The sequence below is a fragment of the Microtus ochrogaster genome, chromosome 2, assembly GCF_000317375.1.
Source record: "Microtus ochrogaster isolate Prairie Vole_2 chromosome 2, MicOch1.0, whole genome shotgun sequence".
NCBI lineage: Eukaryota > Metazoa > Chordata > Mammalia > Rodentia > Cricetidae > Microtus > Microtus ochrogaster.
Window position 1 is genome coordinate 18,941,542 of NC_022010.1, and position 23,400 is coordinate 18,964,941.

At 47.7% G+C, this 23,400-nt stretch overlaps 1 protein-coding gene across 9 annotated transcripts in view; it reads right to left on the minus strand.

Annotated features, from left to right (window-relative positions):
- Positions 1-23,400, minus strand: part of Rimbp2 (RIMS binding protein 2) — a 191,682-nt gene that overhangs the window by 84,458 nt on the left and 83,824 nt on the right. For all 9 annotated transcript variants that reach the window (XM_013350341.2, XM_026784541.1, XM_026784544.1 and 6 more), the window contains one exon: positions 3,653-3,740. The gene's annotated coding sequence lies outside the window, so the exon portion shown is untranslated. The remainder of the gene's footprint in view (positions 1-3,652; positions 3,741-23,400) is intronic.

Below are 23,400 nucleotides of genomic sequence, written 5' to 3' on the forward strand. Positions count from 1 at the left end.
CAGTCTCTTTCGGCACCTAGAAGCCTACTCAAAGGTTTATTTTTTACACATATAATTTTAATTATGTGTATATGTGTCTGTCTATGTGTGAGGATATATACATGAATGCAGGTCCCCAGATCTCAGAGGTATCAGATGTCCCTTGGAAACTGGAGAGGCAGGTGTTTTTATGGGTGCTGGGAACAGAATTCAGGTCCTCTACAAGAGCATTAAATACTTTTGACTTCTGAGCCATCTTCCCAGGTCCCTGACAGCCCGTTTCAAAGGGAATGCTGGGAAGGGGCCCATAAGTGACCAGCCTTAAGGAAAACACAAGGCTGAATGAAGTCCTATTCTTTAGAAATAAGGTTGTCAAGGGCATCCCAGAGGCTGGGCAAAGAGGCTGCTTCGGAGCCAAAACTGTACCTGCTTCTGAGGGAGTGCTGTCTTGACCAGAAACCCACAGAACCATCCCACCAAGGGGGGTGACTTGAAAAGGAGGAATAAAGCTAGCCCATGGGCCAGCTTCCCATCGGTTCCCCACCAGCCCTGTCATTCTGTATATAGAGCTTAAAACAAATGTCATCATCAATTGATGTCATTCTTGGGCTGAGAAGGTCACTGAGGCTTCTCCTGTGTGTATCCTTGGTGTGTGTGTGTGTGTATGTGTGTGTGTGCCTCAAGTTCTTAGTCTTCCCCCAGAGTTGCTTTGAAAGAAGAGAAGCTGATGGGAGCAGGGGAGAGGGCATCAATGGGAAAACACATTCATTTGTAAAATGAGATTAAAATATCCACGATATCGCCTCAACTGTTTTCAAGTCCAGTGACACTAAATAAGCCTGCTCCCTGTCCCCATGACTGCCACACGTGTCTAGAACTCTGTCCCCTTGAACAACGACTCCCAACCTCTGCTCCCTTGGCCCCAGGCACCCACCACTCCAATTTCCGTCTCACGTTTGGCTATTCCAGGGACCTCGTTTAAGTACAATCAAAATCAGGCCTATAGTCACAGCTATTCAAGAAACTTAGTCGGGGGTTGATAGTTCAAAGCCTGCCTGGTGACTGAGCAAGGACAAAGTCACCTTGGACGACTTGAGAATCTGTCTCAAGATGAAAAGCAAAAAGAGGGCAGGTGGTGTGGTTCTGTAGTAGAAGCTTGTCTGGCATGCACAAGGTCCTGCCCCCCTCCCCAACCCTGCCCAACTTCAAATAAACAAACAAATAAAAAGTTCAGTTGTTCAGTATCCATCATTTTGTTGCCGGCTTCCCCTGATGTCCCCCAGGTCCACCCATGCCCTAGCTCTTATTAGAATGGCTTCTCATTATAGAGAGAGCCCAGCCAGGCTGGTGTGGGGGTGGGAAAGGCCTGGGCACACCCCTGCCAGTGTGCTGTTACCGTCTGTACCCTGTGAGTCACCAGGCTTCTCTGACACCCCTACAAAGCAGGGGAGGGGAGGTACACTCACTCAGAACCTCAAAGCCTGTTTAAAAGAGCAGGAAGAGCAGGCAGCAGAAGCAGACATTTCTGGTCTTTAGGAAGAGTCAAACCAGGGTACCTGTGGGCTCCTTTGTGTGTCTGTTAATCATCAGGGAATACATGGGTGTCTTCCAGCTTTGGGTCACTGTAAGTTCATACTGTGGACACACAAACACAGTTCCGGTGCCCCACTTTTGATGTCTTTGACCACACACCCTGTGACAGCGTGAACTGTCAGCTTGACAGAATCTAGGCTCACCTGAGAGACTGGCGAGCATACCTATGGGGGAGGAGGGTGAATCTGATTTAGTTAACTGATGTAGGAAAACTCATTTCGATTGTAGCTGGGACTATATTCTCTAGATAGATCCTGGTCTGTGTAAGATGGAGAGAGTGAGCTGGATCCCGGCATGCCGTCATCCCCTGCCCTCTGCTTCCTGACTGTGGATGCGATGTGACATCTGCCTCAGACTCCTGCCCCTGTGCCTCCTCTGCAATGGTGGACCGTAAAATAAAGTTGATTTCGTCAGAGTATTTTACCACCGCATCAATTAGAGGAACTAGTACGGACCCCAAGTGGAGCTACTGGATCGCACATAGTCCTAGCTAAATGCTGGAGGGACGTCCAGCCTACCTTCCCCACTGGCTGCCTATCACCCACCAGCAATGTACAGGGGTCTCTACTCTCATTGACACTGCAATTTCTTGACAGAGAAAAAGACCCTCCCATTTTTAAGATTTTATTTTTAATTATGTGTTTACAAGTTACAGGGAGGCTGAGCACGTGAATGCAATGTCCATCATGGCCAGAAGGGGGCGATAGGAGCTCTGGAGCTGGAGTAACAGACTGTGAGCCACACAACAGCGGTGCTGGGAACCAAACTGAGGTCCTCACTCAGTTCATACTCTTAGTCACTGAGCCATCTCTCTGCTCCCAGGGTTGTTTTTTTTTCTCTTTTGAGGGTCTTTTATATACAAGTGCTCTACCGTAGAGCTATATTCAAAAAACAAATTTTCAAAAGATGCTAAGTAGAAAAGCTGGTGCACAGGTGTCAAACAGTTAGGGTTTAGCTATGCCTTGTCATACAGCTGGGTGAAACTGTGATGTCAGCAGCTCAAACCGTCCACTCAGAGCTGGGGGTGTGGCTCCTGGGGGTGTGGCTCCGTGGTAGAGCCCTTGCCTAGCACGCACAAGGCTCAGTTCCCCAAACTGAAAAAGAAAAAGAATTTTTCCACTGGGACAGGCTTGTCACTCTAGATCTCAAAAGGCTAAAGCAGGGGGACAAAAAGTTCTAGAACCATCTGATATACATAATGAAATGAGCACTCTAAAAAGTCAAAGCCCAAAAGTGCTAATCCACTACTCAGCTAATACTGAAGGGATCTCTGCATTCCACAGGCTGGAGGCTCAGCAGCGGAGGTGACAGCAAAGACCAGACCAGTGGGGACAGACAGACAGACACAGCAGAGAAGACAAACCAGACTGAGAAAGAACTGACAGACTAAATGACATAGAAACCAGGTCCCATACAAGGAGAGGTGAGGTGGGGAGAGCCTTCAGACTGGTGTGGACAGGGAGCTTCACAGGAAGGCTTTGGGGCTTCAGTGCCTGGAACTTTGGGAAGAGAAGGAGGCAGGGCATTCAGAAACTATTTAGAGCTGAGACCAGATTGAGGTTCCGAGTTGCAAAAAAGTTGGGGTGGCTGAAGCTTGGTGAGTGAGGTGGGAGTGGCAGATACCAAGGTCACACAAGGTCACCAGAACTCCAGTATTTATGGGAGCCACGGGAGGGTGTGCATCGAAGAAGCCAAGATCACTCCATCTGCTATGGGGAATGCGACAGGATGGTAGAGAGCCTAAATAAGAAACCATTTTTGCCTCTGGGTAAGCAAAAAAGAGTAATCTGGCATGGATGCCAGCAGCTATGGAAGCCGGGTGGAGAGCTAGGACCTGGCCATGATCCCCACAGCGTAGCGGACCAGGAAGGATTCAGGATGAATCGTCACCCTCCAGTTTGGGCCCCTGACTCTGTAGCTGGTAGATGCTTGAGAGATGCTGTTGGGTGATTCAGCAGGCTTGGGCCAGTTCGGCTGGGTAGAGTCTGTGCATTCATCCCACATGCCCCCCTTCCCTGTGGCTCCTCCTGGATCCCCTTGAGGTATCCCAAAGTGGGTTAATAGAGGCATTGTTACCTACCTGGTCATGGTGCTGGGCCCTCGAGGGAAGGCCTTTCCAGGGGCCTCAGATGATGCTCCCTCTGCACATTAGCCTTGAGTTTACCATTCTGGAAAAGGAGGAAAGGGCATGGTGAGCTAAAGACGGGCCTGGGGACATGGAGTTCTGGTTTAGAGACTAGATCTAGGCTTGGTGCTGATTCTGAAGCCTCAGCCAGGTGGGACCCCATCTTTCTTTGTCTAAGCCATGCATATGCCAGGTACAAAATGGGACTGGTGACCTGTACTGTGATGTCATGTGACTATTGAGCTGCTTTTGGCACTGAGGAGGTAAGGCTCGGTCATCCAGTCTTCTAGTAGCTGTAGAGGGGCCCAACTTATTCACCCTATGATATTCTATTCTACTGGGTTCAGTGGCTGCAGTTGGTATTGCTAGAGGGCAAAACAACAGGCTGTCTAATTCGAGGCAGGAGACACGACGCCAAGACAGCGCCAGGCGAAGAGAAAGACATGCCACCTCCTTTTCCTACTATTGTGGTGTTTGCAAATCAATCCAGTCATGAAGCACTCAGGAGCCACTTGGGTTCAGTGGCTGCAGTTGGTATTGCTAGAGGGGAAAACAACAGGCTGTCTAATTCGAGGCAGAAGACACGACGCCAAGACAGCGCCAGGCGAAGAGAAAGACATGCCACCTCCTTTTCCTACTATTGTGGTGTCTGCAAATCAATCCAGTCATGAAGCACTCAGGAGCCACTTACGACCTCAGTCCCCATGGCAAGGAGTCAGCCACAGAAAGAGGTCATGGGAAATAACCCATAGACCAGCCAAGAAAGAGCTGAGTCCTGGGCGGGGATGTCAAACCTGATCAGTGACAGATAGGAAGGAATGAGGGAGGAAGCCAGGTTAAACCTGAGCGGGCTCCGTGGCTGAGTGTGCCCCTATAAGCACATGGCCCACCCTCAAAGAAGCCAGAGTTGACATGGGAAGGGGTGCTGTGGCTGTGATCTCAAGGCGCCTGCTTAAGTCGCATAGGCTCTGGTATCCCCATGTGGGAGCAGAGCACACATGCAGTTCTGATGCGTGGCCATTGAAACACCTGGGGACAACTTAGCAGGTGCTCAGCGCTCACCTTATCCTATCGAACCCTTAGACTGCGAGGTGTACCCTAAAAGGCTTCATAGGCAACACCATAGGCATCAGGGCTGTCTGCTTAGGGAAATCGTTATCACTCTAGTTACACTGAGCCCCTCTGAAGTTTAAGCTGCTCTAATTAACAAGCCCTGTTTAAGAAATGCCAAATAAAGACCATTCTGTGCAATATATGTGTATATATATATGAGCATAAGGCTTCTATAATGTGTGGGCTTACAGCCGCAACACGACAAATCTATCTGTACCAGGCAGTGAGGGTGACAACCAAGCTGAGGATCCACAGAAGGACACGGCAGGGAGGACTGGGGATATGACGCACTCTGATACAGGGTTTCCACAGGCTGAAGTCCTGGACACCCCTGTCACTTAAGTGCATGCGGCTCTCCTCTGTGTCACAATGGGACCCCTGAGGAGGTGGATCCCACTGGCTGCTGACCACATTGGAGGGCTCAGCAATTAAGTTCAGCGACACACGCCCACAGCCTCGAGATGGGGAGAGTGTGACTCACTTATTGTCACGACTATGTTGAGGAGTGATTCGGGGAACAGGGTCCCTCCTTCCCAGTCTCTTCTGGCCTGGAATAGCATTGCAAAAACAGGCAATCTGGCTTACGCAGGCTTCCTTGCTGCCTCAGAGAGCTAAATCTGTACGTGTGTGTTTGCACATATGTGCACTTGTAGGTAGACGCCGGAGGATGACTGTGACCGTCACACATCAGACATCATCGGCTGGCTTTCTCTGAGGCACCATCTCTCACTAAACTGGAGTTTGTTAGCAGTCTGGGATGGCCAGCAAAACTAAAGGACCCTCCTGTCTCTACCTCTCTAGAGTACGTAGCTGGCTTTTTAAAACGCAGGTTCTGGGAATCGAACTCGGATCCTCACCCTTGCACAGCAAACACTCTACCCATTGAGCCATCTGCCTAACCCTCAGACTGCTAACTCTTAAAGCGATGCATGTAGTTGCAGCCAAAGCCCAGCAAAGGGACAGGGCTCAGGACCACCAGAGTGAGGATGCATAAGAGAGAGTACAGTCACGTGAGACAGTGTGTATGTGAAATCCTAGGGTCAACACTGCACACAGGAAAGCACCATCTCCTTACACCCTGCAGATGGGCACACAGCTATGGGTAGCTCCAGGCAAGTGACCAGATGGTCCCAGGACCAGACTTGAGATCTCCTGGGAACGCAATCCTGAAATCTTGGGCCAAAGCAGAAAGTCTAGTAAATAGGTCTTTCTCAAACATTCAATATTCACTGAAACAATAACTTGGAAAAACCTGAATTGATTTTCTGGAGTGTCAAGCAGAATTATGGACAAAAAAAAAAAAAGAAATTCCAATGAGGGTCAGGGAGTGAGGTAAGACCTACTCCAGAGTTTGAATCTCAGCCACCTTCAAGGGACAGAGAAGCACAACACACAGACAACTGGACAAAACGCAAGAATATTCTACATGGACGGTAAATGGGATGTGCCCACTTCAGTCAGCTGCAGCACAGACCCAAGTGTAGAAGCCACACAGGAAGAGGGGTGCCTGGAGTCACTGGGGCTGCTGTTCCTTCAACAGCTGTCACCATGACTTTCTCTCTCGATTACTCCTGTTTGGATATATGGCCCAGTGACTCAAAACAAGCATAGTGGATTTACTCCCAAAATAGACGCATCTACAGGTTGGATCAGGCTTGAAAGTGGGGGTCTCTGTTAGAGAAGTCAGGCAGAGGTAGAATCCAAACACTGGCGAGCAAGTGAGGGCATGGAGATCTACTGGGCAGGAGTTCCCTTTATACAGGGAGGAAGCAGGCGATGCAGGGTGCTGGGGCAGTGCTATTCATCCGAGCCTGGTAAGGCCATATGCACTACTGTGAGCTGAACTATTCTCTCCAAAGGTATATCTTGGAGCCTCAACGTAGCAATATTTTAGACAGAGCTCTTGAGAGATTCGTAAGGTTCAATGATGCTATAAGGGTAATACCCCCTTCCCCCTTTTCTTCTATCCCTCCCATACACACAGACATGTAAAGACAAAGTCTCCTGTGAGCATAAAGGGAACTGAGATACTATGGAACTAACCAGATCCTTGACCTTGGAGCTCGGCCTCTGGAGTGTCTGCCGTTCTGTGCACCCAGCCTAGGGTTCCCAGACTGGTCTATCACCTTGCCACAGCACTGAGAGGTAAGCTGAGTTTTCCTAGTTCCCTCATGGGTGCCCCTCAACACATACGTATTCTAGAAATAGTCCCCATCCCCGGCCTCATGAGAAAGGGAGACAAGATAGGACACATAAAAGATTGACAGCTGCAGAAACGCAGGCAGTCCAGCTTTGTATGCAGGTTCCCTGGGATCAAATTCACCTCCTCATGCTTGCATGGCAAGTGCTTCACCAGCTGAGCCATCGGCCCCTCCCTGACTGTAATGTCTTCCTCTCCAAAGGGAAACTTGATTTAAGGATCTTAATGTCATACCAAAGGAGCCTGGGTTTGTATTCTGAACTTGGTTAGTGCTGTCCATGTGTTTATGAGTCATCCACTTTGGTTTTGTCATCTGGGAAAAGTAAGACAAAAGACTCACTCTCAAGTCTGGACATGTGTAATGACTTATAAATGATAAAGAGCAACCTCACTGGATTCAGATATAGACTGTGTCATTACAACAGGAAGTCTAGTCTAATATTACCATACAAGAATGGCACCATCAATGACGCAGTAAGCCAACACTGGGTGCTTGTTGTCTCATTCTTTCTAGGAAGAATTTGAAAGAGATGCCAGCCTGGTGTCATTGGCAGGGAGGATGGAGTTGCTAGGGGATGAAGGGGTCTTGAAGATAGATTAGGAGTAGAGAGATCTGCAGTGCGCAAAGGAATGAGCCATGGAGAGACTAGTATCATTCCCAACTGCATTCTTCACGCCTGTCCTTGGATGCACAGATCAGTGTAGCTCTCGCCCCTCATCATGAAGCCTCTTTTTGAAGCAGGTGGGAGGCCATCACAGAAATCCACAGCTGGTCAAAATGCAGAGAACAAACGAGCTGGCCTCATCCTCAGTTCTGCCTCTCCAACACAACCCTTCCAACCTAAGGCTCAGGAAACAAAGAGGAAGATGGGGCAGAAAGATCCCAAGAGCCAGGGGACCAGGACAAGATGTCTACTGTGAGACTGTGTCTTTTATAGGTGACATGAAATCTCAATAGTACAGTCGCCTAAACAAGACCTGCACAATGACACCAACTGACTTGCCAGTGCAGGTGGGGGAATCTCCAAAGGCCCCACCCTTAGATGAAGAGCTACAGGCAATCAATGGCTGGAGAGAGAGAGAGAGAGAGAGAGAGAGAGAGAGAGAGAGAGAGAGAGAGAGAGAGAGAGAGAGAGAGAGAGAGAATGAATCAGTCTTCCCCTGATAGATTATCCAGTCCCAAGTAATGAACACATGTACCTATAAGCAACTCTAAGTGGACTCAGCAGGTTGTATTTATGTAACATACATACATAACAATAATAATTAAAGAAAAGGAGGTTATAAATTTGAGAGGGTGTGGGGAATATGAGAGGATCAGGAGAGGTGGAAAGTGTGATATAAATACAATAGGACACACAAAATTCTCCAAAAACCAAGCAGAAAGAAATGTTTGCTCTGTCCAGGGTCCTGATCGTCTCCAGCCACATGCACCCAGTGGCGTTGACACCATGAGAGCTACCTAATATGCGACCTGCAGGATAATCTGGATAATCATGCCTCAAAGAGCCTGGCCTGGAGTTTCTAGTCCCAACCACTCCAAGTTTGATTGGGAGGAAATCATTTAACCCTTCAATTCTTGGTGATTTTCATGAGACCATTTGACTATGAAATACCATTATGCAACTAAGGGGGCTGTGACCCAAACAACAGTCTGCCTTCCCAGAATGACGGGGAGGGGAGGCAGTTCTAAGTCTTAATTTCCTTCTGTTCTGAGAAAGTCCTCAATAACATGCTGCAAGGTAAAGAAATCTGGACCCCAAAAGCCATGCATTGTTTAATTCCACTCATATTAACAATTCACAACAGACATAGAGTTCCCATAGAGACAGACTGCAGATAGATGCCAAGAATTCCTCTGAGACTCATGGTGCTTAGCCCCTCTGAGACCCTTGTGCCTGAGAGACCTTCTGGGTAATTTTTCACTCCTTGTGACCTCAGCATGACCTGTGGACTTAAGAGCTGCCTCTCTGCAGAAGATGTGAGCCCATAGGTTGTCAGCCTGAACTGCACACAAGAACACATAAACTACTCCTAGCTCCTAAAAAGGATCAAAGGGTACCTGTAATAAAATAGCCATGCGATAAGACTGCTCAGAACAATAAACTAAGAGAAGAAAGGGGGCAATAGGTAGAAAATTGTACAGCTAGAATCCTACGTCCAAGACACTGGCCTGTTGCTGTGTGGTATGGCTAAGCTCAGAGTTCACTAGCCACTAATACAGGAAGGGGAAGGCAGGTGCATCCATTATGTCTGGGTTACTGTAAAAGATGAGCCTCCATGGATCTCTCCACAGATAACAAGGCCATGAAAACATTAAGTGACTTTTTGAAAAGGTGCTGCTTCTCCCAGAGAGGATTGGTTAATGGTTGGAAATGACAACACTCTCCATTAAGATTCCACCAGCCTTCTTCCCCCTTCTCTCCTCCAGCCCTGAGCCTCCAGCATTGCCTTGGAAACTCCCAGAGATGGTTGCTTCAGGCACACCAGCGGATGAAGATGCTGTGTGGCCAACTGTCCCTGAGGAGATGATGGGGTGTCGTGTCCCATGTCTGGGCAACAACTACCGGGTTCCACCTGGCTTATTCATCCATGCTTGGAGCGAAACGTGAAGATTAAAAAGAAACAGGCAAGAGACAATTGGTAGAGTCTGGAGAACATCTAGTAAGTACTGAGATTTGCCTCGTTCTTATCTCAAACAGCCTTTATACACCCCAACCCAAAGAGGAGGGGAAGGCAAGAGACTTCTTTACCATGGTACAAGGAACAAACAAAGTAATCACCTTCTCAATACCCAAAACATCAAGTAACCACACCCTAGGTCATCTTGTTAGTAGCCACACATTGGCTCAAACCTCCTGTCACATAACCTCGAAGGAGCAAGAATAGGTGAAAACTCTTTGACCTTTAGTTAAAGTGGAACAAATCCATATCCGTGGGCTCCCACAATGGCATATATGATACATGTATGGCATAGTCATCCTCACTACTAGAGAGAAACTTCATAGGCACTTAGAAGGACCCCTTCCCTTCCCCAAGACTAGTTCCTAAGACTGATGACTGACTGGCCTTTCCTTATGTTTCCTTATGGCAATCCAACCAAAAATCAATCAATCTATTGTTTAAATCATTGTTTAAAAATGATGTTATAGATAGGTGTGGCAGTCCACCCATGTAATCCCAGCATTTGGGAGACTGAAGCAGAAGGATTGCCATGAATATGAGGCCATCCTTGGTTACATAACAAGTACCAGGTCTGCTAGGGATGCCTAATAAAACCTTGGGAGACTGATGTGACCACTGTGTGTTAGGTGACAGATTATGGTATGGGTCTAGAGAAAAATAGTGCCTTGGTCTCCCTGATGCAGCTTCCTCCACAAGCCATTCGCAGGACATCTGTCACATCACAAGCGAGGGCCCTTCCTACTAAATCCACAAGTTCTAGTGCTCAGAGCGATGCCTCCCAATGCCTGAAATGAGAAAAGGTGACCTTGACTATCTGGACAAGATACAAAAGAGTCGTTCGACTTAGGCACAGGCCTGGGTCAGTTTTGAAACTGCCCCTTTTGCAAGCAGAACTTGTGTGGAGAAAAAGGCAATATTAAGCATGCAAGCTCCGTTCCAGCTAGCTGAAAGCATTGCAAACAAACATGCAGTTCTTTCTTCCTGCGGGGTCACTGGGCTTGCTCTGAAAGCTGACATAAGCAACCCATAGAGAGTGAAGCAACAGATGACGGCTTATGGCCAATATCCTTTAAGTGTTTTCAGGGTTTAGAGATTGTGACTAACATTTAAAAAATAAGAAATGTAATGGGAAAAATAAGGATTGATATTTTCTGGCAAAGAAAAATAAATAAATACCAGAAGAAAAACTGACAATACCGTCTGTGTTTCCAGACAATTAGCGGTAAACATCCATGTGTTTGCCATTGAACCTAATTGTCTATTACAGGCTTCCTCCTGAGACTGTAGCTCAGAGAGGTTATAAGACATATGGAGGATCACACAGCAAATCTATTTCAGAGCCCAAATCAGTCGATACATTGTCTTCCTCTAGTTTGTTGCTATAACAGAAACACTTGATTCTGGGTACTGTAGGGAAAAAAAAAATAAAGGTTTGCCAGGGCATAGTTTGAGAGACTTAACATCTTAGTTCAGGCAGGACCCATATCCAGGCTCCACTCGGTTCCTGAGGCTGCACCCTGACAGATTGTGTTCAGGTGACAGTAAGCTCTACAGACGTCCCCCAAGTACCTGGCATTAGTGCTCTGCCCTCTCTCCAGCCTGGGTCTATGCATTTTGAGAGGCTTGTCCCCCTCATTTCCTGCAAGGTACTCAGAGGCAACTCATGCAAGATACATCCTTCACCTGTGAACCTGACCGCAGCCACATTCAAACCCAAGACACCACCTTCCTTCTTCTGCTTCAATGTGGATTTGCTCAAAAAAAGAGTTCTCAACCCCCACAAGACCTTCAGAATCCCTTCTGGTCTGTGGCTTCTTCACAAGAGAAGTTGGACTGGTTTCCTTTGAAGTATCCACAGACCCCGAGGTTAGGGCAGCAACTAGCTGGGGGACTCAGACCGCATCACACCTGCGAGGGACCACACTGTGCCTCAGACCCGTCTTTAGGTTGCTGTGTATGTTGTCAGTCTAACAAATGCTCAGATGCTTACAAGGTGCCTAACTTGGGATGCTTTGTACAAACTGATTCTCTTATGGGTGAAGTTGTGACTCTGGCCAGGGGATTATACCAACCTGCTCAGAAATCCCAAATACAGTACTGGGGCATCCCAAGGAACCCCAAGACAAATCCTGCTCTTGTAGGTTGCATCCTAATTGGGGAGATGTACAAAGAACCACACCTTGCCAGATGAATTAGGTTCTAGGAAAAGTCAAGTCAAAAAAGTAAAAGAGAGAAAGAGAGAGCAGGATTGTCTGGGGATGATATGAACTAAACCTAGCCAGCGAAAAGAGTTCATGTCTGTATCAAGAGCAGGGACCCTAAGGAGATGAGACCAAGGGTTCTGGAAGAATTGGAGTCAGGTAGGGCTTCAGCAGGTGATCAGGAAGGCAGTGCAGAACATCCAGGATGCCACTAGTCACAGATGAGAACCAGGATGAAGCAGCAGGTAAAATACATGGCTTCACGGGGAGCCACAGCATTGCCTAGCCAGAGACAGTGCCACGTGGGAGCTGCCACCTTGGGACCTGCAATCCCTCCATGCACCCAGCTGGAATCTTTCTCTCTTGTACTGTAACTTTGCTGGAACCCAGAACCCTGAGTTTTCCCCCAGCTACAGTCTCTTTCCTGAAAAACCAAGCTCTGAGAAAGACGTCACCTGGAGTCTGAGAGCCTCAGCTCGGCTTCACACGGAGGCCATCTCAGAATCTCAGTTCGGAAGCCCATGTGGGTCTCCATCACTGTGGATCTGTTTAATCCCCTTGCTTTAGAAACACCTAATCCTCTTCAGGAAAGAAAATAGAAAATGGATTTAAGAAAAGAGAATGGTGGGCAAGAAAGAGTCCTTGGGCCCCACAGTTTCAAGTAATCACTAAAGGAATAAGCCTTTCTTTATCAAAAAAAAGGATTCATTTTCCCTGTGTGACACTGGTGTTCTCAGCTTTACAGCCGGGCAAAGAAAGGCCAGATGCTGCAGCCCCATGCATTCAGCAGCCTCCTCCACTGGTGACCATGTCTGACTGGCCCAGGGCTGTCACCCCAGGCTCATTCATCAGGCTCCCATGGCAGACAAGAATCAACAACCTGCGTAAGAAGGTGAGAATGCAGAACCCTAGTTGGCCGCCTCTTGTTCTCCATCAACCCCTTAAGGCAGTATCATGTGTGTCTGAGAAGATGCTTAGGGGACCCTGATACGGGGCTGACATGTAAGGTGATGTCCGACCAGCAAGTATAAAGGGTGCAGAAAATGTGGACAGGGTTCGGAGTGAAGTTTGGTTTGTAGAGAAGAAAGGAATCATGACATTAGCAGGGAAACAGATGGAATTGGAGGATTCGGATTCAAGGGAAACAAACCGGATTCGGAATAACAAGGAAGCGCGTGCTTGTGATAAAAGCAGAAAGAAGACCATGAAAAGAAAGAAAAATCTTAAGGGCACTCTTTTCTGTTTTGTTTTGTTGTTTCTTTCGAGACAGGGTTTCTGACTGTCCTGAAACTTACTTTGTAGACCAGGCTGGTCTTAAACTCAGAGATCCGCCTGCCTCTACCTCCTGAGTGCTGGGATTAAAGACGTGCGCCACCACCCATGAAAGGTAAAAAGAGACATGTCAGTGGTTAGGAGCATGTACTGCGCTTCCAGAGACCAGGGTTCAGTTCTCAGCACCTACATGAGGCAGATCTCACAACTGCCTTTAGCAGCAGCTACGAGGAATCTGACGCCCTCTGCTGGCCCCATGCATAACTGCACTCATGCATGCACACACAGAGAGACACGTGCTAGGAACAAAAGTGGGGTCCTCTGCAAGAGCACTGTGTGCTCCTAACCCCTGAGCCCTCTCGCCAGCTTCCATAAAATAAAACCAATCTTTTAAAAAGAAATAGAAAAAAGGAAAGTAATGAAATCTATAAGGCACAAAAGCAGAAGGCAGACTGTTTGGAAGGAGGAAGGGAGGGAGACAGCACCGGGAGGGCAGAAGGGATGGCAAAGGGGACAAACAAAAGCAAAATACAAAGGAAAAATGTCATGATGGATTCCACTACTTAAGAATTTAAATAAAAGATAAATTCTAAGAACTTAGCCATATGTTCAATGAAGCCCTGATAGTTTGGTCTATGTGTCCCTCAGGGTTCTCCCTACTGTTTCCCACCACTGAGACTGTTCTTCCGTCTTTTGTTCTGTGGGAGGTGCAAGACTATTTGCAGTTCCGGCAGAATGGCTCCACCTCCTCTCTCTCTCAGAAGTGCCACATTTTCCCACACCTTTGCCAACACACACCCCTATTATAATTCGAAAGTATTACATTGTATACACGTAAAGCATTATCTTATTAAATTAATTTCTAGTGTATATATATTCATTTCTATTTGGGGGAACCATCCTATGTTATGAGAAAGTGCACCTTCAAAAGTTTACGTTATTCATTTTCAGAAAGGAAATGGGGATGCCATTCCAGATCAGAAACCACACAACCCTATAGCCACCACATTGCTGAGAAATAAAACTAGGAAGCAAAGACACCAACATTAATGTGAAGAGACCAGGAACTTGCAGAGAAAAGGGCCTATCCCACACTGACCAAAGAGGAATTTATATTCTTTTAAATAAGGACCTCCCCATTTCCAAGGTCTGGGTAGCCCCATGGAGACAGCATAGCAGAGACACACAAGTCTTGTCAAAATGTGAAAACTGAGATAAGCAAGTCATACGTTCATTCTCAAGAGTTCCTGACACTGGGGCCCCTTGCAAGGAGTGGGGGCTGTAGTGATGTCTCAGTGCTTAGGAGTGCAAAATGGTCTTGCTGATAACCTGAGTTTGGTTCCTACCCCTCACATCGGGTGGTTCCTGACACTGGGGTCCCTTGCAAGGAGTGGGGGCTGTAGTGATGACTCAGTGCTCAAGAGTGCAAAATGGTCTTGCTGATAACCTGAGTTCAATTCCTACCCCCCCCACACACACACACATTGGGTGGCTCACAACCACTTGTAACTCCAGCTCTGGCACCCTCTTCTGGCCTCTACAGGTACCTGCACCCAACATGCACATACCCACCCACAGACACCCATACACACAATTAAAAATAAAATAAATCCGTAATAAAAGAGCTTGGCTTGTCATCTTTACTGCCAATGTGACCACAAGACAAACAGCTTCGTGGTCCTCAGAGTCTAGAAACTGTCACTGCTCAGCAGTCAGTGTTTCTTTCTAGAATGTTTCTCAAGACAGAGGAACCTGCCAAAGCTGTCATTGACAGAAGGTGACCTGGAGTTTGCTCTGCTGTCAAACCTCCTGCCGATCCACCATTCATCTCGAATTCCCAGAGGACGCCAGGAAAGCACTCCCTGCTGGTTCTATCCATTTAGGCAGCTTGGTTGACTCCCTTGCCCTCCCATCCTGATTCCTGCCTCTTTCATCCCAACCCCTTCACTTTCTGACTACCTCACCCCAGCCTCTCAAAATCCCTGTAGAGAGGAGGTGCCCTGTGTGCTCTCTGGGGCTTTGCTCTCCACAATGCTGTCACCTTGGGGTGTCCAGCTTCATGGTCAATGCCAGGCTCACAGTAGTGTCCTTGCGGCTTCCCTGGATGGCACTGAGAAGCCGCATGAAGGCTGCCTTGGGGCTCCTCTCTCCCTCCCCCCTCTTTCTTCAGCCTCTTAGCATGCTGCTCACTCCTGAGAGTCTCAAACCAAAGCAGGTAGTGTTCCAGTCTGAAGATTTCAATTCAGGTACAAACAGAGTCCTTTGTTCTGGCAACCCACTGAGTGGGCTGTTCTGCCTGCTGGGTACTTGAGCTTAGCATCGACAGGCAGAGAGCTGGCAGGGAGAGATGGTCTGACCCAGTGAGTCCTTGGATCCCTAAGTCACAGGGTCAAGCAGTGTCTAGTCTTAGCAGCATGTCACATCTTTCTCCTGGATGTGTTATTTCTCTTGAGAACACATTTTGGAGAAGCATGCTCCCGGGACAAGGTTCAAGCACTTTCCATTCCTTGAGCAAATGTTGCTTGGTGCTGTGGCTGTAGTTGAGCCTGTCTCTGAACCAAACTGCATCTAACAGCTTTATTTTCTAACAGTTTAATCTAGAGGGAGGGAGGGAAGGAGAGAGGGAGGGAGAGAGAGAGAGAGAGAGAGAGAGAGAGAGAGAGAGAGAGAGAGTGTGTCTGTGTCTGTCTGTGTGTCTGTGTGTGTCTGCACGCACACACACGGAGGCTAGAGATCAACCTCAGGTATTCATGTGTCATTTCTCCCATATGTTCACCTCTTTTGAGAAAGGGTTTCTCATTGGCATCAAACTTACCAAGTAGGCTGTGTTGGGTGACCAGTGAGCCTCAGGGAATCCCCAGCACTGGCATCATGAGAGCAGGCCATAAGGTTAGCATCTTATATGGGTGCTGGGACTTGAACTCAGATCTTTACATGAACATGGCCTAACAAGATATGATAAGACTGGGCACAAACTCCCATATCATAGCTGGACATGGCAACCCAGTAGGAGGTAAAGGGTCCCAAGCACAGGCAGAAGAGTCAGAGACACACCCACTCCCATTGCTGGGAACCCCATGAGCTGCCATGATTTCGTTAGTCTTCAATTTTCAAATTTTTCTTTGCTTGTTTTTAGTTTTTAAATTACTTATTTGATGTGTAAATGTGTGTCTCTATGATGGATGGACGTGTGTGTGTGTGTGTGTGTGTGTGTGTGTGTGTGTGTGTAGCACATTCGTCTATGTGAATACACATGTGTGGCCCTTCTATGGAAATCAGAGGACAAGCTTAGGTGGTATTTCTCCCCTCCCATTTTGGGTGTGGCAGCAACTCTCTTCTTCATGGCTGTGTGTGCCAGGCTAACCCAGAGATTTACCTGGCCCCATTTCCTCTCTCACCTTAGCTACACTGGGACTACTGATGCAGACTACTGTGTTCAACTTTATATTTAAACTCAGGTCCTCAGACTTGTGTGGTAAGCACTTTGCCTACCGAGCCATCTCTTAGGTCCAGGAACCTTTTTCAGAAACAATACAACAAGGTGATCAAAGGCAGAGCCAGTTGTTCTGGCTCCCTGACATCCACAGCCCAGGAAGTAGAGAAGAAATGTTAAGAAGTCAAGTCAAGCATGAGCCGCAGCCAATGCAGGAGTCCCTTGGCAGTAAGTCACAGTGGCCCAGGTCATGATTCAAGGACGGGACATACCTGGTTCTCCAAACTTGGTACCGAAAGAGGGGCAACATAAAGTGCTCAAAACTCACACTGGTTTTGTACTAGCCTGGTCATATTGAAATTAGCATCTACTAATATTAATATGTTGGCTTTTTCCTTTCTTCCTGTGACTTGGCTACTAGAAAATTCCAACACTTTTTTTTTGGTCCAGCTGTGGTTCTGTGCAGGAGATCTGGGAAGAGTCATGGAGGGACAAGACTGGCTCAAAATGATTTGGACATCATATCCGAAGAAGAAAGAGGGAGAAGGAGGAGGAGGAGGAGGAGGAGGAGGAGGAGGAGGAGGAGGAGGAGGAGGAGGAGGAGGAGACATGTCACCACTGGCAGGTCCCCTGAAGTGACTTCTTTACAGCTAACAAGCCCTGTCTGCAGGTCAGCAGTCCATCTCACCTGTCATGACATGGTACTAGAAAGCATGGCTGCTCTTGGTTTTTATGCAGACATTAGGGGTGTCATACTCTGCGGCTTTGTGTCTCTTACTTGCTTCATGCTATCAGGAGAAACAGAAAGCTACATTTGGGGTTTATCCAAAAGAGTTAGTGGCTCAGCAGGTAAAGGTGTCTGCCACCAAGCCCAACACCCTTCTGAGTTCAATCCCCAGACCCCACAAGGTGGAAGGATAGAACCAACTCACACAAGCTGTCCTCTGGCCTCCACACATAACCTATGACATACATGTACACATGGCTGCACAAACATAATAATGAATGGATGGATGGATGGATGGATGGATGGATGGATGGATGGATGGATAGATGAATGAATGAGTATGTATAGGAGCTTAAAATGCAATAGAGTAATCACTTCCAAATTCTAAGAGATAATTTTAAAAGAAAAAACTAAACAAAGTTTATATAAAGAATTGAGTCCGACACGGTATTGAGCACCTGTAATCCCAGCACTCCTGAAGAGGAAGGTCATAAACACAAGGCAGCCTGGGATACACGGAGAAACACTACCTCAAAAGCTAAAAGGGAGAAGAGAGGAGGAGAGCAGGAGAGGGCAGGAAGAGAAAAAGGGGGAGGGGAGGAGAGGGGGAGGGGAGGACAGAAGAGGGTGAGGGGAGGCACCCACACCAAATATCTTCCTCGTGGGCTAGGGCTGCGTCCTTCAGCGACACCATTCACCACCCACGGAGTCACAGCTTGTTTCTTCCCGCCAATGTTCTAGTTTACATTTTTGTTGTTGTTTTTGTTTTTAATTTGGGGGGTTTTCTGGGGTGCAGTGTCTCATTATATAGCCCTGGCTGGCCTGGAACTCCCTATGTAGATCAGGCTGGCTTTGAACTCACAGAGTTTTAACATGCCTCTGCCTCCAGAGAGAGGGAATTAAAAGCATGTCTCAGCAGGCTTGGCTTTTATCTTTTTTATTCTGCTCCAGAGGCAGTCTTCACAACATGGCAAAACTGTCCCTGTGCAGCCATAGCTATACTTGAGCACGGCCATTCATACACATGCGTGTGCGTGCACACACACACACTTATGCAGACATGCACACACACACACATGCATGCATGCACACACATAATGGCTGTGTAAGAGATTCCTTTGGCATGTAATTTATTAGCCCAAACTTCAAAACCAAGATACTTCATATAGATAACATAGACCCTGTTATCTGGGGAAACCGAAAGTGCCAGCCACCCCAATGTTCCCCAGTCCTGTCACCTCTGCTGGAAAAGAGGGAGCCCTGGAGTCCCACACTGCTTCTATTCCAGGGGTTCTCAACCTGTGGGTCATGGCCCCTTTGGGGTCACATATCACATATTTATGTTATTGTTCACAACCATAACAGGAGCAAAATTACAGTTATGGGGTAGCAATGAAATAATTTTATGGTTGGGGGTCACCACAACATGGGGAACTATATTGAAGGGGTCACAGCACCAGGAAGGCCGAGAACCTCTGTCTATTTCCCGTTGTCCCGTGGTACTGGGGAGTGATTTGCTGTGAGAGTCCCATGTGCAGAAGGAACGTTTCCTTACACCTGCTCTTGCAGAGAGTGACCTGGAGTGTAGGCTGTAAAAGCTCCACATTTTCTCCAAGTCTTCCCTGCTAAAGCCTTTGAGGGAACAGGATCTGCTTTCTCTCCCCGTAGGCAGCATAGCTCTGAGCAGCCAGGCTCTGTGTAAAGACAGTAAGCTACATTTTCAAGCATGTGTGTGTATGCCCATGTATGCCCCTGCAACATCCTCCAAGCCCTGAATTCCTTTAGTGTTCCTTAACGATGTTGATTTTCTAGCTAAATAATGACGTTGGGCTATGGGGTGGGTGGGGATCTTGGGCGTGGCTATATGAACTGTTTGGGAAGACAAATCTTGATTTATGTCCAAGGCTTTCATCTTACACCAACACTTCCTGAGGGAACTACTTAGGCTTCTGGTGAAGGCCTCAAGATACAATAAAGCCCACAGAAGCCTCCTGGCCAGGTAGTGAGGCTGGAGGATTACAGCTTCCGCTCTGGAGGAGGTGGAGGGAAGGAGGTTACTAACTGAGGATGCCACAGTATCCTGAAATGAAGTCCTCAAGACATGATCCTCAAGACCCATCTTTTTAGATATTAAACTAACGCTAGGAATTTATCGTGGTGTGGGAGAGATTTCAGAAAGGCTGCCCCAGCCTGGCTTGTACCCAACCATCCCTGCTTCTCTTTCTCAAGGCCCAATGGCCCATGTGATTAGAACCCATGCCCCAGGCATTAAATTGGGAAGTATTGCTTATAATGTAACAGATATCATTGCTGCCTGTGTCGGGTCAAAAAACTCAAAAAGCCCTCATTCTCTGGATCTATTTGGTTAAATGGGGTAAATGTAAGCGGAATTTTTAAAAACGATTTATGTACTATTATTTTTATTTTTATGTGCATTGGTGTTTTTCCTGAATAAATGTCTGTGTGAGGGTGTTGGATACACTGGAGCTGGAATTACATGCAGTAATGAGCTGCTATGTGGGTGCTGGAATTGAACCTGGGTCCTCTGGAAGAATAGCCAGTGCTCTTAACTACTGAGCCATCTCTCCAGCCCTGCCAGTGGAGGAACATTTGAGTCCACCAAAAAGCAGTCAAAGTTGGGCGGTGGTGGCGCATGCCCTTAATCCCAGCACTCAGGAGGCAGAGGCAGGCGGATCTCTGGGAGTTCAAGGCCAGCCTGGTCTACAAGAGCTAGTTCCAGGACAGGCTCCAAAGCTACAGAGAAACCCTGTCTTGAAAAACCAAAAAAAAAAAAAAAAGCAGTCAAATGTTCCCACCATAAATCCCAAGTTACTTTCTGCACATGTCACCTTGTCTTTCTAAAAGTAACTACATTTATAAAGGAAAACTCCTTTTCAAGACAGTGATAAAATCACTCTCAGAAAAAGGCTTGTCTAAGATATAGGGGAAGGCTTCCCACAATAATCGTGGTGTAGATAGCTTAGAACTGGTAACGAGAGTCATGTGTCCATGGTGGCTCATGCGCAGTACTGGCTCTAAGGATCCATACAACGAGGTCACAGATGGAGCAGTCCTCCCTGGTGGTGCAGACCGAGCAGCACAAACTTCAGGAGATAAACACACAGGCAAGTTTTATGTGAGTCTTCTGCACTGACCCTTAACAGTGGTCAGCGGATCTATGAGCACCCAGAGAAGTGGTTCTCGACCTGTGGGTCACGACCCCTTTGGGAATCAACTGACCCTTTCACAGGGGTCACATACGAAGTATTCTGCATCACAGATATTTATATTATGATGCATAAGGATAGCATAATTACAGTTATGTAGTAGCAATGAAAATAATGTTATGGTTGTGGGGGCAGGGGGATCACCACAAGATGAGGAACTGTATTAAAGGGAAGGTTGAGAACCACTGGCCTAGAATGACTGAGCTGTGGGCATTATTCAAGTTGTGACTGGAAGACAGCCCCCCAAGAGCTCTGACACCAGTCCTGTTGTGACCTTCAGCTCCCACGGGTCTAATTCACCCCACAGAGCTTTTCTGGAGACAAAGTGGTATGATCTACATTGGCTGAGTTCATAGTAAGTGCCTAGAAAAATGCCAGACGTTGTCAGTACTTGGCCGAGGCCAGCAGAACAGGTAGGCAAATGGTGGGAGCTGTGTGGGACATCTCATGTTAGTGAGTAAACCCCACAGCCCTGCTAGCATGCCCCGTGCAACTGTTACATACATCATACATGCATGCCCAACAACAGGTACTCGGTCAAAAGGACATAAAGGCCAGAACCAAGGACTGGTAGATGGAGTTTGTAAGCTGCTTGCCTTGTAGGCAGGATGACCTGAATTCAATCCCCAGCATCCATGAATAAAAGCCAGCATGGTGGTACATGCTTAAAATCCCACAGCCAGGAAGACAGAAAAAGGGGATCCCTGAGGCTCTCTAACCAGCCATTCTCGCCTGCTTGGTGAGTCCCAGGACAGTGAAACCTCTATCTCAAGATATAAAATAGATGAAAAGCAGGTGACACCTATAAAATAACACTAAGATTGGCCTCTGACTTCCACATACCTGCACACACATGTATACTCCATACACAGGTGCATCTATACCTGCATACATACGTACACACGTGTACACTCCCCCCATACACACACCAAATGAGCCAGATACAAAAGAAGCTGACTATGAAGGCATTCTTGAGCAAAAACACTAAATACGTGTTGGAGGGTGTGTGCACACACATGCACATGCATACACGTGTGCAAGCCTGTGCAAAATGCACATCATGGTGCATGTGTGGAAGTTACAAGGCAACTTGCAGGAGTTGATTCTCTTCTTCCACCTTGTGGATCCCAAGGATTGAACTTAGATGATCAGGTTTAGCAGCAGACACCTTTGCCCACGGAGCCATTCTGCTGGCCCTAGGCATTTCTTCAACTTGGACTCATTCATTCAAAGTCTACAATGACTCTGTGGGCCCACTGTCCCCATCACACCCATCTGACCGAGAGAAAGCTACTGCTGAACAGTTCACTAACTTGCTGGGGTCACACAGGAAGGTGACCGTGGAGCTGGGACTTAAAAAGGGGTTCTGATCCCAGAGCTTGCTCATGCAACCATTTGCCCAGTGCTACAGATGCCCTTGGAGACCTCTTCCTCTGTTAAGACGGAAAGTACATCCCACTGAACACTAAGAATTCAGCATGAAAGCCCTGAGAGGAAAAAGCATTTCCACAGCACCCATCACATCTTGAGTAGCTGCAGTGACGAGACGTGGCAATCAGACTGCACGACGCCTGCCGATTGCTGTCCTGAACACGGTGACCTTACCTCGTCTTTGGGCCTCTGAAGCTAACGGCACTTTCTGTGCTGAAGAGCAGCACACAGCTCCTGTGCATAGGTCTGCTGCATTTCGTCTGCAGGCAGAGTCATACCTCCAACACTTCTCAGAAATGACACAAAGGTTTCCAAAATCTAAAATTAAGCTCTACCCGTAGGGGATTGTGGTTCCCCAAGTTGGCCTCTGATTTGCAGTAGGAATTTAATGGTTTTTTTATGGCCCTAACCTTGGAAAGATGGCTGCATGAAACAGCTCATGCCAACTATAGCCAGTCACTAGGGCCATGAGAGAGACTTTGTCAGAGACCCCGGAAATAGCACAATTCGCGTCTGGTAGAACTTCACCGGCGTCTGCTTGCATTCTGAACAGCAACCACAAAAGGCAACGGGCGAGGCCTGCTTCTATAAATACGGTGGTGGTGGCGAGCCAGACTAAGCGGTGCCCAAAAGGAAACTCTGTGGTTGTCACGACAACCACTTGGCGAGGCAGGTGCATCTATCGGTCCTGTACTTTGGGCAAGAAAGGAATCCGAGGTGGTGATGTGGAGTTAGATTCCCACCCAGGCTATGCTGACGTACGGGGGTCTTGGCTTTTTGAACAGCTCTATTTTTAACGCAAAGACTTCTTTCCTTTCGAATCATGCCATGGGCAGACCTCTCCTGGGGACACGGGATATGTGGTCTGTGTAGCCAGACCTTCATTAACACCCACAACACAAGGAACAAGCTCAGACTAGCTCCATATCCAGTGACTCAGGTGGTATCCAAGGACCCTGAGACCCAGGAGCTACTCTGTTTGTGAAACATCCCTCTTGCCATTTGTCTCCCACGAAAGACAGGAATTCAGGAAGCCGCCTCCGAAGATGCCGTCCGGGGACAGATGGCACTAGCGGCTGGGAATCCAGACACTTAATGAAGGAGCTAGTCTGAAGGGCGTGGGCAGAGCTCGGGTCCCTGCAGGGATGCTCAGGTACCAGAGATAACTGACTGAGCAACTATGGAAAGCGATTACAGCCCTGAGCACACTGGGGCTGGGGAGGAGTGGGGTAACAGATGATTCAGAAGAAGGGAGGAGCCCAGTGTAGGGAACTGAAAAGAGGGAGAAGCTGAGGTGAAGGAGTAGCTGGGGTTAGAGAGGATCAAAGACAAGAAGAGCTGGTGTGAGGAAGGGCTGGGGTGAGGGAAGAAAGGAGAGAGGAGCTGGGATGAGGGATGAGCCGGGGGGGGGGGG